Raw genomic sequence first — 15,961 nt, 5'->3', positions numbered from 1 at the left:
GCACGAGTCGTGTTTCGCCGACGCGTTCCCCTATCGGGTTACCGTACCGTCTCCGCGCCGAACGACCGTACCGGCCGTTTTATTCTTTTTTTTTATTTGGTAAAGTTTTTTTTTATAAATATTTAACATTATTGTAGCCGTGCAGCTGGTGGCAGGGAATAAAAACCCGATTATTGTTAATTTTCCTACTTTTTTTTTAATTTCTTGTTTCCGCGAGTGTTCAAACCACCTGGAGATTCGTGTCTCCGGCTTTAGAGCACCCCCGGTGCTCCCTCCCCGGAAAGGGAGCTGGCGCCCGGGCACCGCTGCTCCCGACTTAAGGCGCCACCTCCAGTGGCGTGAAGGTGTCCGCATAAGTTTAGGTGGGCTAGATGTCTTACTTTCTCAGCGGCTCTAGTCGGCCCGAGGCTTGGCACCGAGGCACGCCGCCCCCACGAGTTATCGGCGAAATTCCGAACCGCCATCATCCGTCACCGGAATTTCGTCGTACTACTTCACTGATTCTTGTCATATTTTAAATATCGCATAGATGATAAAACGCTAACCAAAGTGTGCCAAATTATCCCCACCAACAACCTCATGACGTTATCTCAAAATTTTGAATAGTACGACATACAAGCGTGGTTTATGAATCCATTTTCATTTGTTGCCGTAGACAACTAATTATATTGCATTGTACAATTTGACTGTGAAACTGAAAAGCTGGAAGGTCTAAAATCTTGCAAACGTTTTAAGGTTAAGTTATTCGTTTAACTCTCAAATTGATGACTTCATATTTTGCCCAATAAATCCTATCTAAAATGTATAAAATATTATGAATCTATTCATCAAAGTACCAATATTAATAGAACTGCCGGTGGCAAGAAGAAAACTATTGAGTGAGGAAATTTGTTTTATTGATCAAGTCAAGAACGGCTCACTCCATTTCGCCAAAAATTTGGGAATACAGTAGCTACCATAATTACTAGTATTACTTACAACAATCTAAATTGATATAAATATTCTTTCTAAAATTTTGATGACGTCATTACAAAATTTGTAAAATAATAAAACTCTACATTTACTTTAACACTATACACATATATGTTTATTTCAGCTTATCCGGCTTTTCAAAAAATGTATTAAGAAAACTGGATATGTTGTACTGTTCTTTAGGAGAGAGATAAGTTCTGTGTAAATAACCTTAAACCAATTTTGCTCATTATTAATAATATCCTGTTAGATTCGTCTTTCCATTGGTGCACTATCTGAATGTCCCTTTTCACCATTTTGTCTAAAATTTTGTCAATTTCATTCTACACTTAGATCTGGGAATTATGGTCACGTTTCTCATGATTGCTACGATAATTACAACTTACTATCATCATCTATTTGAGGTATTATGTTGATTCTTCAAATATTGGGACTAATTGTGTTGGTATATTTTATCCTTTTACAGGATTATATTTGCAACAAATCTCATTTAGAAAATTTCTTTGCAGGGATAAACTGATGACATAGTTTAGGCAGTTAAAGCCTCCTTCTCTGGATAAGTAGCTGCAAAGTTGCTTGGCATGATTGTGTTAAATTCGAAATCGCTTTAACAAGCTGGCCTGGAATTAGACTTGTTACCAGTTATGCATAATAATAGTAACACTAATAGCAATAGCATTAATAACATTTAAAAATGATCTGCAGTTATTTCGATGCACTTCCTTCAGCCTGGAGATATAATTAATTATGCATGCATATTAGAGCATACAGTTTAGTAATTAAAGGTTTATTTATTATTTTTTCACAGTATAGTAGTATAGGTACTACGAAACTAAGTGGGCCCTTTAAAAAATGACAAAATAAGGAAGACGAACCTTGACTTTTTACTTGCAAGTCAAACGGGCTAATAGAGACCGTACGTTTACAGATAAGCACAGTGAGTCATCTTCATCTGACAAGTAGAATCCCACCACTGGCGGAACTTACTTTCACACGTCAAATTATAATCACAGTAGTTCTGAAAAGAACTGTTTTCTAAATCGCAACTTATAGCAGAAGAACATAACACAAAAATATAAACACAAGTGAATACTACGAAAAACATTTAACGAATGACGTGTTGACAACGAGTTATCTACTTAAATTTAAAAATAGACTTGGCCTGACTCATTTTCGTTTGCTGCGCAAGTTTATGGGTGTGCTTATCTGAAAATGCACACACTCTACTTAAAAGTAATTCATTTTGCAGAATTCTAACATAATAAAACCATATTAACCAAGTGAATTTTAATCGATTCTGTATGTAATCATTATTAAATCATCCTAATCGTGGAGTATAGGATAAGCGTCTGGCGCACCGACCCGAAGTCCCGAGTTCGATTCGATTATTAAATCAGTATTAGTTAATTACCAAAATTAAATAAAAAAAAGAACGTTTTGATGGCAGTTCTAAGTCAGAATATCCATATGACATCATTAAATTTTTGTTGGCGGATGAAAAAACATTTTTTTTGTATACGGTCCCCAAAACAGCTATTTTACGAACTCAAAAGTGTCCGTAAAATGAGTCTTTTTAGGACTCAACCCCAAAAAGTTACCGTGGCAATTATTTGCTTTGGTCAATCAGGTTACTATGGTGGCAACCCAGTATGTATTTTGCAAAAATATTTGCTTTGGTCACATTAGTCGTCGCCTCGTCCGGAAACAGCAAAAAATTAAAATAACTATTTTTTTCCATTTTACCATGTACATGATATTTTTAAGGTACAATAAAAATTTCACAATATTTTCCCAGTATTTTTTTTTCACAGAATATCTGTTTCATGAAATCGTCAACAAACAAACGGACCGAACCAGGAGGCTTACTTTAGTTAATATCTAATCATTCCAATTCTAACTAAATTCAGTATGATTATTATAAAGGACTGTATACGTCATTTCAAAACCCATGCACTTTCGGAAAATTGTTTTAGTGTAGTCCATTCAAGCAGTTTCATATATATTTCCCATCAAAATTTTTATAAAATCAGTTAGTACTTTTTCGTTTCTCGCGATAAGCTACATTCTTTCTCTTTTGTTGTTAACTGATGTGTTTTTAAATGTTCTGCACGCCGCAATTAAACCTACATAATTACATGTAAAAAAGTAGAATTTGTATTTGGAGCATCATTTCTGTTGAAATACTTTAGCCATATTTCTACACGAAAATGTTCGACTTTTTGTAATTAAAAGCAAAACGAAGTATCAATAAAAGAAACTTAAAATGTATAATACAGATTTAATGTTCTGTCGTCAAAAACGAAGGGTATGCAAAAATATTAACTTAATGAAGTAATTATGAAAATATGATTTATTAAACCTGGAATCACAGAAAAAGTTTCCGTTCATTGGACATGCCATTACTATTGCGCAAGATGGGTGTTTCAATTAAAACAAATGTTTTACTTATATGCGACAATAGTATTATTTTTTTCCAAACGGCTTTTCATACGCTCTCACTTTTTGTGCGAAAAAAAAGAAATTTTTATTTTAAGACGTGATTCGTCATATTTATCGCACAGTCTGACAAACAGTCGCGATTTATCTTTTGGCTTGATGCATGCGATGTGTATAAACTATACTACAATTTATGTAGAACACTAAAACTAAGCATTGCCTATAATATAGATATTATTTTAAATAACGACGAAATGTATCCTCAACCTACATAAATTTAGACGAATCGTATTAAATATTGTACTTATGCTAAGAACGTTGCGTGTATTGTTCCGTGAAACACTCGGTAGTTCCCATACTGAGTCTAGTGTACTGCTCCATAATTCAAGATAGCTATTAGTCATATCGATCCAGCAGCTACTAATTCCTTTTGTGTAAGAGAAATAACGAATTCATTAAACTTGTGTCTTCAAATTATCATAATTAAATAAAAATCTTTAAGCGAAATTAAAGTCGTAACAACTTTGTGCTGTAACGAATATGAATATAATAAAATTTGATACTCTGTATATAAATAACATTATATAGCTCCTGAAATGGTGATTTATCGGACATCACGTCTGTCTGTAATTGATTGAATAAGAAAGTTTTTAAGACACGGCTGTTTTCTCGTTTCTTTTTTATAATAAAAGTTGTGATGATTTGCTTGGCAGGAAAAGAAAAACTTAATCTTAATCTGAGGGGTTACAATGGTGAGGTAATAAAACACGAAAATGAATTAAATTCGTTTTATTGTGGAATGCACACAGAATGAAACAAAACTTTGATATAGAAATATTTGAGCAAATCATTTCAGTGTATGACCTTTATTAAAAGTGAAACAAGGTGAGAATGATGAAGTTTATTACAGATGTGACTGAGTGTTTGGGGCAGGAGTTTTGGTTTATTGCACACAATTTTAAGTTTTAACGAAGTAAACATTGTATGAGCAGAGGAGTTTTCCTTCAGTACTTTTAACAAGAGATTTCCAAATTAAAGAACAACAATGTCCGGGTTAAAAAACCGAGAGATTCTCGAGTGCACAAAATAAAACAAATATCAATCAAGAATAATTAAAAATATTAACTAGTAACAACAAGAGCAACGAGAAATAAAACCATAATACAATAATTTATACAATATAATCACAAAATTTCAGCTCGGGGCAAGATCGCGGAAAACTCTGGATCTCTCCATAGAAGTGAAATCCGTCGACGTGATGTACATAAATATCATTTACATTTTTTCCATTATTTCCCTTGTAATATCAGCGCCTTATTGCAATCCTTATTTTAAAACTATTTACACAATAAAAAAGTGGTTGACATCCGCGCTCACATTCGCGCTCTACAACAAACTTCAACATGTTAAGTACACTGAATTGAGTCCCATTAGCTACGTCGTCATAGAGTATGGCTTGAGACCGTTAATTCTCGCATAACAAAGTTCGGATAACACTATATATTTATTTCTAACAAAATTTGTACACTGCTTCGGTGGAAGTCCGACTTTCACGCGTCATATTTTACAAAAAGAGCGGGACTTGCAACCCATCACTCGTGATTATCACTGTACAAGAAGTTTCGTTGTCCATAGGAAAACCTGACTTCATTCATCATAGCCAGTGGCAGGAAACTATTCTGGAGGAGGTAGGGATGTCCCATTATCGATGTATGTTGCGGCGTCAAACCTGAAACAATTTCACCAGTATAAACGTCACATTAAAACTCCAAGTCAAACAAACGCAAAAATATGTGTTCATTTGTTAGTGACATCCAACAACCAGGACGCAGAAAAACAAAAGAAAGAAGAATTTGTAGAGAACATTCTGGTAGAGAACTAAGACACTCATAAAACTCCTTTAATTCCTTGTCTTATTTAGTTTTTAAATATGGAAAGAATATAATTTTCAAAAAATAAGTCAAACAAATAGATACATCTTGTTTACGATTTACTATGCTTAGGATAACTATAAAACGTTTCCAAGATTTCAGAGCAGTTAAATTGTAAAATATTGTTCCATACAGCTATTGTAAACCTGATACCTGATATAATAAAATAAGTACATAGTTTACAGCAAAACCTGTACGTTCTTCACGCTACTTCAGAAGTCTTATTAGTCTTCAAAATTTTCAAAGCTGACATTATTTTAATGTTCTCAAAGGACAATTTTAAACGTCTACATTTTTTGAAATGAAAACTTCCTTAGGCGCATCTTGCACACAATTTTAAAATGAAAACGTTTGATCCGTCAGGCTTCGGGATGAAACGCTCATTCGAGCAAACTCGGGTTGAGAACCGAGGGAACCAGGGTAAGGCAGCTGTGCATTGCTGCACTGGTGTTCCTCGGTCGTTTTCTTCAGGCCGAATTTAATAATTCTGTCATGTGGCCTTAACTAAACCACAGTAAATTTAAATAGGTTGAATTTAAAACTCCCTTAATTTGTCTCCGATCGAATGGGTAACTATCGAGTGCACGGTCGAATTTAATCATTCACAATCATATGTCTATAACAAATCTGTTGGAGAAATTTGTGTAGCGGAAAACGGACAAATAATTATAATGGTTGCCATTTACCTCTCACCTAATCCAAGTATAAATAAAATCATGAATTCATCCATGGAAATCTGCCACTATACAACAACAGGTTAGGGTGAACACTGCTCAATCTGTACTTACATCAATTACGGATAATTTTGACTGACGATTTCAATGTGGAGTTCCCAAAAGAAAAATCAAAACCTTTAATTGATTTTTAAAAACACATTGCAAATACATATGTCGAATAATTCAAATGAATTGATCTCCAGTTTCCGTCCATGCGTGCGTCCGTATGTCTGTCTGTCCGCCGTCTGTCCTAAACTAACGGACCAATTGTCAAATTTTATATGTATGTTAGGAGTATCATGTAGATGATTATCCACACCAACGATGATCTGACGTCATCTTCAATTTTTACAATAATAAATGCTATTTAAATTTTATAAAATAACTTAATTATCCATTTGTACTCAAAGTTGTATACCTAACAACATTTTACAATGGAGTCTAACAAACGTTTTACTGTTATCGTAAGCATAGTAAATGGTTAATCAAAATTTATCCGTTTTGATAAAATATGCACAATATTAAAATTAAGTCCATACTTGCGGTTTATCAATGCACTGATATTATTTTTTTGAATTGCTTATACCAGGCGACTCAAAAAAATTAATGAATGTTTTATTTCCCATCCCATTTGCTTCAAAATTTGAGAATACGGTGTTGTTATTAACAGTATTACACTGCACTTATTCAAATTGATTTACGTGTCCTTGCCAAAATGTTGACGTCATTAAAAAAAATTTATATGGAAACCTCCTAGAAACATAAGCATGCGATGCTTTTTTTTCCTGTACTTTAATAATCCACGCATAAAAATTAATATATGCAACATAGGGGTTATCATAAAAAAATTCTCAAAGTTAAATTTCATAATTTTTCGAACCTACATTTGTTCGACTGTACTTTAGCGACGAGGAAAGTTCTATCGAAATAACGTTCCTTATATTATATTACTTAGAATTACGATCGCAACTTTGGCCGTCCGGCCTTAAGCATGCTCGCTTTTTTTCATGTTAAATTCTATCTGTATTCACAATATTTATACCACGACAGTTCGAAAACTTAGCAATCTACAAAAAATTATTTGATACATTGGAAGAAATCTTTTATATGAATCGAAAAATATCTCCGACTCAGAATTACAGGAAGTGTGAAACTAAAGAATGCAAAAAAGACAAGTCTAATATACGTACGTATATCCAAGTGACCCCCAGTCTGGGATTATTTCAGTATCTCTGACAAATGGTTTAAACGTCATCACCGTATTATCAAAATCACGTTCACTTAACTTATCCATTCAAAGTTTCTCATTTTGCATTAAAAATTATCTTCATGAATATGCAATGTGTAGAGATGTAATTCTTTTTCTCCAACAGCAACAGCCATGAGATATAGACTTAACACATTACAGTGTTTAGTATTTAAAGTAAGCTTCACTCATTATAAAATCATTTGCACTTAAAGGAGTCCATTATTACGTTCATAATTTCTTAACTGACTCCAAATTCATACGAAGTCCACCAACATGATGCAGTAGAATTTTTTTGAGTCATATCTGTCACTTCTACGCATATAAATTTTATTTATATACGTATATTATATATTAGTCACATATGTTTGGTCTATATGATTTACAATGTTGTGATAGAATTAATTAACCATAATGCTGGAGCTGATAATGCCACGAAAAAATCTTAAATCATTTTGAAAAATAGGGGCAAAAATTTTAATAGAAAAATGCACACTTCAACTGTTATTAGGAGTGTATTGAAAGTTAGTCTTTGATTTTCAATTTAAATTTTCAAATTGATCGCAATTTGGAAAGGCAAAAAAGATGTTGAGAGCTAGGTATAAAAATGTCCTAACGGACAAAAGGAAAGATTTTTCTGCCGATTCGGATCGCTGATTATGTAAAATAATAGATCTCAAAGAAAACCAGACGTTGCGTAAAATTTATTTTTCCTAAAACTTGCCTAAAGCACCCATTTTGCCATTTTTTGGGTCTAAATCCCCGTCTTATTGTCTATTTTAGGGCCTATTTTAGCTTTTTTTTAGCCTAAAATCCGCTCTTTAATGATAATTTCGTTTCAAGAAAAAATACTAACCCAAAACGAGTAATAATTTTTGTAAAATTTGTTTTCATTCGTCACACGTTCTATCGTGGCGGAAAGCAGGCAGTAAGATTTTGTGTCGGTAAAGCATATTAGTCATCGCGGGGCTGTTTAGATGAATAAACTGAGATAATTCGGTATCGCGGTCGCAAGCGCCCAGAGCGCCTATGTAAATTCATTAACGAAATTAATTTATTCGTCTGTTATTAGAGGGCAGCATAATGGCTTGGTGTTCGTACTAGTCTAGTCTTGTGTAGAAAGCAACGCCTACCTAGATAGCAGCGCAAAGTGAGTTGTGTACTCAGCACAAAGTAATCTAAATTAATGCGTAGTGATTCTAGTCAGTTTGTGCACGATATCGACACTTTTAGTACCTAATGGAAAGTAAACATCGTTGAGAATCCGAATTGAAATTGTTTCGGCCTCTGCCTCTTACCCATTCTTGCACCCCGAGCGGGTATTATCTTTGCAATTGTTTCTACTTGACATTAACAACGCTGCGAAATTGCTAATGAATGTTTGTAGAAACAAAGATATATGTATAATTTTAGCGGAATTAGCTAATATTAACCCTTTGTGTCATATCAGCTTAATTTATAATTAATTTCCCTTTTAACAAATTACACAGGACGACGTTCCTTAATGAAATGATAACAAGACAAAACACTTGATATAATTATATAAAAATACCCATATTTAGCAGCGGACGGGCACGTGTGTGCACCAAACCCACCATCGCCGAGTTAATTAATTCCAGAAAAATGTCGTCCCTCCTTCAATAACGGGAAAAGCCGTCCATAAGCTCAACGAAGCACCCACATTAAAGAAGAAAAAAAACGGATGGTCCATAAATACAAACGCGATTATCATAAAGTGGTACAATATCAATTTCGCAGAGAAGGACTTTTTAATCTCGTTCGGATCCAATTTCATTTTTCAGAAACGGTTCGTCTGCTGTTTTCCGTTAATTGAAATTCGATGTGGTTCAATTTACAAATTACGATTAGGTAGTTGGAGGCATTTACATTAACAGTAATCAATAATGTATGTTCAGAATGCATTAATTCATTTCCCAACATACAGGAAACAATTTCTTTCGCTGGGAACAAGATGAGGGGGAGGGCAGGAAGTCGGGACAGGGAAGAGCGAGGGTTCAATCTCGCTAATGGGCAATGAGGGCCACTGACAACCTCACATGGGTTCATCAGGATTATATCAATAAAAACTTCCAATGCCATTCACTTCGGCGTCTTATTCAAGCATCCAGCCATTTCCCAAAGTGCACCGCTTATAAACCGAACTCTTCGAACGACATTATTTAGCAAATATTTTTTAGGTTTTATTGAGATTAATGAGTCTTCAAATTATTAATGAGTCAATGTAACTCCTCTGTTCCGATATTAATGATTAAGGTCTGAATTTTTCGCAAAACGGACTATTTTCATTCATATTTTCAGGCACGTTAACCAAACTTGCTATAAATGATTTTTGAGTGAAATAGAGTTAGCATGAACATTATTTTTAGGGTTAAACTGCCTAACACATATGTTAAGTGCGCATTTCGCCTTCTAAGCGCCTACACATAAATACTTAAAACTATGAATATCAGAATTTGTTGTTATTTTTTTGTTGCGCAACGACTTTTAGACATATTTGGTTATGTACAGAGACTGCGACTGGTTGTTGGTACAATAAAGATGGGCAAACTTCTTGGAAAACCCTACTAAACAGACGGTATGTGATCTTCTTCTTGACCGAAAAAATTCGGCATAAATATGAAAAACGTAGATGTTTTGATATCTCATGCTAAAAATTTTGTACCAAACCTCTTTTAAGGGTGGAAGTTTATAAGGGAAAGTCAAAAATTTTACCTCAACCTGTTTAAAAAAAAGTGAGTAAACTATATTCAACCTGTAATTAATTATTATTATTTTTTTAGGTTATTATGTCATTTGACAGAAGTTCGTCACAAGCGATTCAAAAAGCTAAATTGGTAATGGGGAAAAAGGAATTAAAAGTTTATTTAACATACTTAAGTTTGCTCCTATCACGTCATGTGATGTGGAACGAATAAATACAAAGCCACTATCGCCGAAAACAGACAAAACGTTACAGCGAGCATTCAGAGTAATATTTAGTATGTAACACATATAAACAAACGAAAGATACAACGTAAATGAAGAATTTTTTGTTGCCTAAAAATACCTTATTTCGGATTTTACGGGATTTTGAAGTGACGTCATCGCATTAGTGGTGGGGATGATTAGAGAAATTTTGGTTAGCGTTTTACTATCTACATGATATTCCTAATAAAAATACAAAATTTGACAACAATCGGCTTAGTACTTTCGGAGATTATCTGTCTAATATAAATCTGTGACGGCAGACAGACAGACAGACAGATGGGCAGATGGACAGACAGACAGAGGGAAACGGAAGACCTATTTCTTCGTCCTGTCGGGGTCATGAAAGGTCGAGAAAACGTAAATGTAGAGATTTGGCCGACGCGACGGACTGGATTACAATACTTCCTTTGCTTACGCTCGGGAAGCAAAAATGCTTTTTTCAGTGATATTTTTGCATCAATTAATTTCTGATCTGTGAAAACTCAATTGTGTCAAGAAATTTTGAGACAAAAAATTATCACGCATCACTTTTTGTATAAAAATTAATTAGAAAAACGTAATATGCGTAATTGTTGTTTATTTGTACGATATGCAATTGTTTGTTAGAACTGGCAAAGTGTCGAAATATATTTGGCTAAGCTACAATAATTGTCTTTCATCATGGACAAAGAAAACGGTCTAATAGAACGTGAAAAATGACAGATTGAGGCATTCTATGACCAGGTTTGAGTTTTGCGGAAATACGAAGAAAGATTGGAAGAGATCGGACGACAATGTCCAAGTTTGTAAGGAAGAAATACAATGAAAATGAACCACAAAATTGTGGAAGAAAAGGAAAACTCACTGCACGTGCGAAATGATCCATTGTAACTCTGGCTACAAAGGATAACATATCGTCCCAAAGGATAAAGACGATCCTAGGACTTCCTGTTCACAAAAGAACAGTTTTGCGAGTATTGGCTAATGACAAAAATGTTAAATATGCCAAATATAAGAAACAACCAATGTTAACAAAAGAACATATTCAAAAACGTCGTGATTGGACCAGAAAAATGCAGACGAAAAAATGAAGAATGGTTCCAGACAGTTTTTTCGAATGAAAAGAAATTTAATCTTGATGGTCCTGGTGGTTTTAGATATTATTGCCATGATTTACGGAAAAAACCTAAATACTTATCGAAACGAGTCCAAAGAGGTGGCAATGTTATGGTCTGGGGTGCCTTTAGTAGCTTACGAAATACTAACTTAGCATTTATTTCAAATCGAATGACTCTCTGGATTATCAAAATGTGTTGGAAGTGCACATCAAACCACATTTAAACCTATTTCAAGAGAGCAAAGTGATTTTTTAGCAAGATAATACGTCAATTCATGTGTTTAATTAATCGAAAACGTGGTTTCAGTGAGAAAATATAGCTTTGCTACCATGGCCTGCGAAAATCCCGGATCTCAACCTTATTGAGAATGTATGGGGTTCTCTTGTACGAGAGGTCTACAAAGATGGGAAGCAGTACACAACAGTTAATGAATTCAAAGATGGTATCTTGACGGCTTGGGAGAATTTGGGGTTTATCCACTTGGTCAATTCTATGAAGAAACGCGTCTATAATATCATAGAAGCAGGTGGAAAATATTATTTATTTATTATTTTTCATTTACTTAATTAGTTCCCCTTTGAAACGTGGGAGATGATTGGAATTTTGGTTAGCATTTTACCATCTACATGTCATTCCTAACATACATACAAAATTTAACAAGAATCGTTCCAGTAAACTATTATGTGTCTAATAAAAATCGACACAGACGACGGACAAATAGACAGACAGAGAGACGGACGGACGGACGGAGAGTACTTTTTTCGTACTCTAGGTGTCATGAAGCGTCGAGAAAATATAAAAGTGGCCATTCGTTCGACGGACTCGATTACTACTGCTTCCACTCATGGAGTAAAAATTGAAAACAATGCAGAATACCGGATTTATCGTTGCTTCTTAAATTGTCAACTGATGGTACCGAATACGAAAACACAATCTGTTCTAACTCAACCAGTAAAACCTTTTTTCAATTATGTTAATGAGGGTCCCATCAAAAGCCTTCTACTAAAATTTGAATATTTTGTGTTAAAAGTCGATGGTGCAGTTTTTGATTTTGCAGCAGTAACCAGTGGTGTTCCTTAGGGTTCCATTTTACGACCATAATTATTCATTATTAATTCTAAAATAAGTTGTTACGCCGATACTAACATTTATGCCAATCATTTAATACAGTGTGAACAAATTTTACTTAATCTAATCGCTTTAAGTAATAGGTGTCATATTTGAAAATTGAAAAATGTACCGCTTCACACTAAATTGTCAGTTTATTACGAGGGAAACGGATCTAAGGGTCCTTATTTCTGATGATGACAAATTATTAATGGGTATTCAATAAATAATAATAATTTATTACCAAACACACTAACATTGTCTAAATGGATGCACATCAATGATTTGTTATAAATAATTACTAATGCAAACAAAGCCAGTTAGATATATCATACTTCTCATAAGTAAATGTTTCCAATATTATACTAAAGATATTATGGTTTAGAAGAGTTGAATATCGTGCCAGTAAATGATCTCCCAAGTTGAGCCACCCTCCCTATGTAAAAAAGTTTAAAAAATTTAGTGACCCTTACACTTACTGAAAGCAGGACTTGAGACGACTTAGTTGTAACGTGGTTCTAACTTTTAAGTGTCTTATTAATAACGTTATAAGTCTGTTTAGTAGGTGTCAACCTTTCGTTTTGTTATAATTGCGTATTAAGAGGGTATTATCTTATGCTTTAGCAAAGGAACTTTTAAAGCACGGTGGGACATTATTGGTTTTGGAAAGTGCTAAACAGATTTGAAATGCACTATCGGAGGTAGCAGAGTATTTCAAAGTCAGTGGTTAGCTTTTTTAAAAACAGTTATAATTTGTCATTTCTGATCTAATTTTTAATTTGCTTAAATATGCGTACAAATAATTATTGTAAACGAAAATAACAAGGAAACCGTAATAGATGAACTTAGAAGCAATAGGAACCTAAATTCAAGTAACCACTTCGACAGATTATTATTTAAAATACCTGCACAAAATTCTTTTTGACTTTTAGCGTTATTGACTCACAATCCACACATCTAGCAAATAGAATACATGCGAAGGTAACGGGTATTTAGCTGAAAACGTCATCAAGTTTAGATTGATGTCAGATAAGTACTGATTTCACAATCTAGAATTTTTTTATGATCAGTGATCACTGATACGGAACGGTTACGTCTCTTTGTAGAGATTTTAACACTAACATTCTTACCAGATTTAAGTTAAAGTAAAATATAAATTGTCCATTAACATCAGAAACGGCTCGTTTTGTCACCTAGTGGTGTTTAAGTTACAACTAGAATAACAATCTGTTTGCTCTACCGAAGTATATTATGTCGTATCACCATTTTCAATACTAGGGTTAATTTTTCATTCATTGTTTAACTGAAAACCAGCGCTTATTTACCGAAACAATAATTGCGTAACAATTGATTTCCTTCGTAATTAACTGGAGTAAAAGTTAACGAGCTACAGAAAAACAGACCCTAAATGTTTATCTACAATCCCAATTATACTGCACACAAAAGTCAACAAACTAGTTATTAAAATGGTTTGGATGGAGAAAGAAAAAACATATGAAAAATTAATGAATAAAATCAATCAGTCAATTATACTACCAGTATGAATCGGAGGAATTTTTATTAACAATATCAATATGGAAAAGAAACAACAAACCATTTGCAACTTCCATGCAGCATTTACATATTCATGATAAACAGCAAACATCCATACATTTTCCGTGCATGTAATATGAAACAGTAATGAAATTCAGCTGCCAATACTGTACTTAAGTGCTTACAAACTTCGTAATTGCAACAAAAAAGGAAATGTTTATTGTTAAGATCCATAAGGTAATTGTTATGTTTTTGATAATATCGAAAAATTCAGTTTTGAAGAAACTGTCTGTCAATGATTGTATCGTGCTATTTTTTAGCATCCTGTCATTATTAATGATATCAATTAACTCATAATACCTTTTCTAAGCGTTCATATAACATTTAGTTCACTTAACTTCACACTAGAAGGGGCTGTTTGCAGGTATAACAAAACAATTCCCCTAAAATTCCCACGAACTTTTTATTCACAGCGAATTAAAGCCATTCAAATATGTCGTTAAGCTTCATTTTCCGTCATCAATCAAAATATATAGAAAATGACCGCAACATGTAGAAAATAATAAGTTGCGCAAGACGGATAGGAAATTAAGTTTTTGACTTTGATGTAATGCTTGCAGCTGCCCTCGAGTATGCACAATAAAAACAATTAACGATGTGTCTCGGACAGAGGGGATTTTAATATTGCGAGAAGTTTAAATGCTATGGACTATAAATTTTGAACAAAAGCAAAGATTTAAATAGTGTTTACCACATTTTCGAGGATTGTAGAACGCTAAAGTCTTTCAATAACTGGATATCTATTAGTTTCCATTTTAAAATGAAATTCCAGTTACATATGGATTATGTTATATATAAAGGTAAAGTAGGGACGATTATGTAATACCCAGTATTAAACATAAAAATGATTAGGTACTGACATGTGTAATCTTAGCCGATTTCTTAGTTCAAGGTTTCCGATGATTCCAGATGCTTTCAAATAGTCACACTTTGAATGTTTCAGTAATAATATTAATAATGAATCTGAAGTTACGAAGGCAACAAACTTCTCACTCTTTATTGTATTTAAAAATATTACCAGATATGATCAAAAATAAATTCATTATCAAACATGGATAAATCATGAAAAATAGTGATGTCAGAAGCCTCATACTGGAATATGAACCAACGACATTTACATTGAAAAGTGGGAGACAAAAAAAGTCTGGACAGTCTGATACAACGAAATTTCATAAATATTAAAAACAAAACTGATTCCTTTGAATTGTCAGATTGAATTTGGGGAAAATACAAACATCTTACTTTAGTAAACAACAGAAGTCAAAACGATGACGAAATTTGGACATTTTGGAAACTTTATTTTGCATAAAAATATAAGTTATGCAATTTGTTAACATCATGAAAGATCCTGGATTTAACATGAAATCTCAACACATCATTCAAAAGTGTTTCTCAGTAGATGGTATGCTCGTAATTTTCAAATAAACTGAAAATTAATTGAGACAAAATTTGTACGTTTATTACATTCTTTATAGCAATAGAAAAACTGCTCTAGTTTCATTCGTAGGCTTGAAAACAAATTTCAAGACATCTGCAGCACGACGAATAAAAACTGAGAGTCATTATAATTAATAAATTATGCCGATTGATCTCCAGCTGTAGTCAATCTCTTCAAAGCAGTTATCGGTCAACGATTCGAATAATCCAAATCACAAGCCACAGCTTGGAACGTTGTCTATCAAAACTTACTTATACCCAAGTGCTCAGGACTGCAATTTTTTTCTCGTAAAAATGAAATAAAAAAGAGAACAATTAATTATTGACAAGAGAATGACCTTTACCAGGAAATGTTAACAAAACGAAGAATAACAAAGGACCTGAAGTGCAGCTGAGATTTTAGTAAAAATTAACAACTGCAAAAATTGTAAAAAACAA

At 33.5% G+C, this 15,961-nt stretch overlaps 1 protein-coding gene across 2 annotated transcripts in view; it reads right to left on the bottom strand.

Moving 5' to 3' along the window:
• Positions 1 to 4,182: 4,182 nt before the first annotated feature.
• LOC135130698 (LIM domain transcription factor LMO4.1) overlaps positions 4,183 to 15,961 on the bottom strand; it is a 330,823-nt gene continuing 319,044 nt past the window's right edge. For both annotated transcript variants that reach the window (XR_010280834.1, XM_064058137.1), the window contains one exon: positions 4,183 to 5,137. The gene's annotated coding sequence lies outside the window, so the exon portion shown is untranslated. The remainder of the gene's footprint in view (positions 5,138 to 15,961) is intronic.

This window comes from Zophobas morio, unplaced genomic scaffold (genome assembly GCF_036711695.1).
Source record: "Zophobas morio isolate AGI-343-1 ecotype UQ-CSIRO unplaced genomic scaffold, CSIRO_AGI_Zmor_V1 ptg000017l, whole genome shotgun sequence".
NCBI classification, from domain to species: Eukaryota; Metazoa; Arthropoda; class Insecta; order Coleoptera; family Tenebrionidae; genus Zophobas; species Zophobas morio.
The sequence above is the reverse complement of the archived record's forward strand: the minus strand, read 5'-3'. Positions and strand labels throughout refer to the sequence as shown.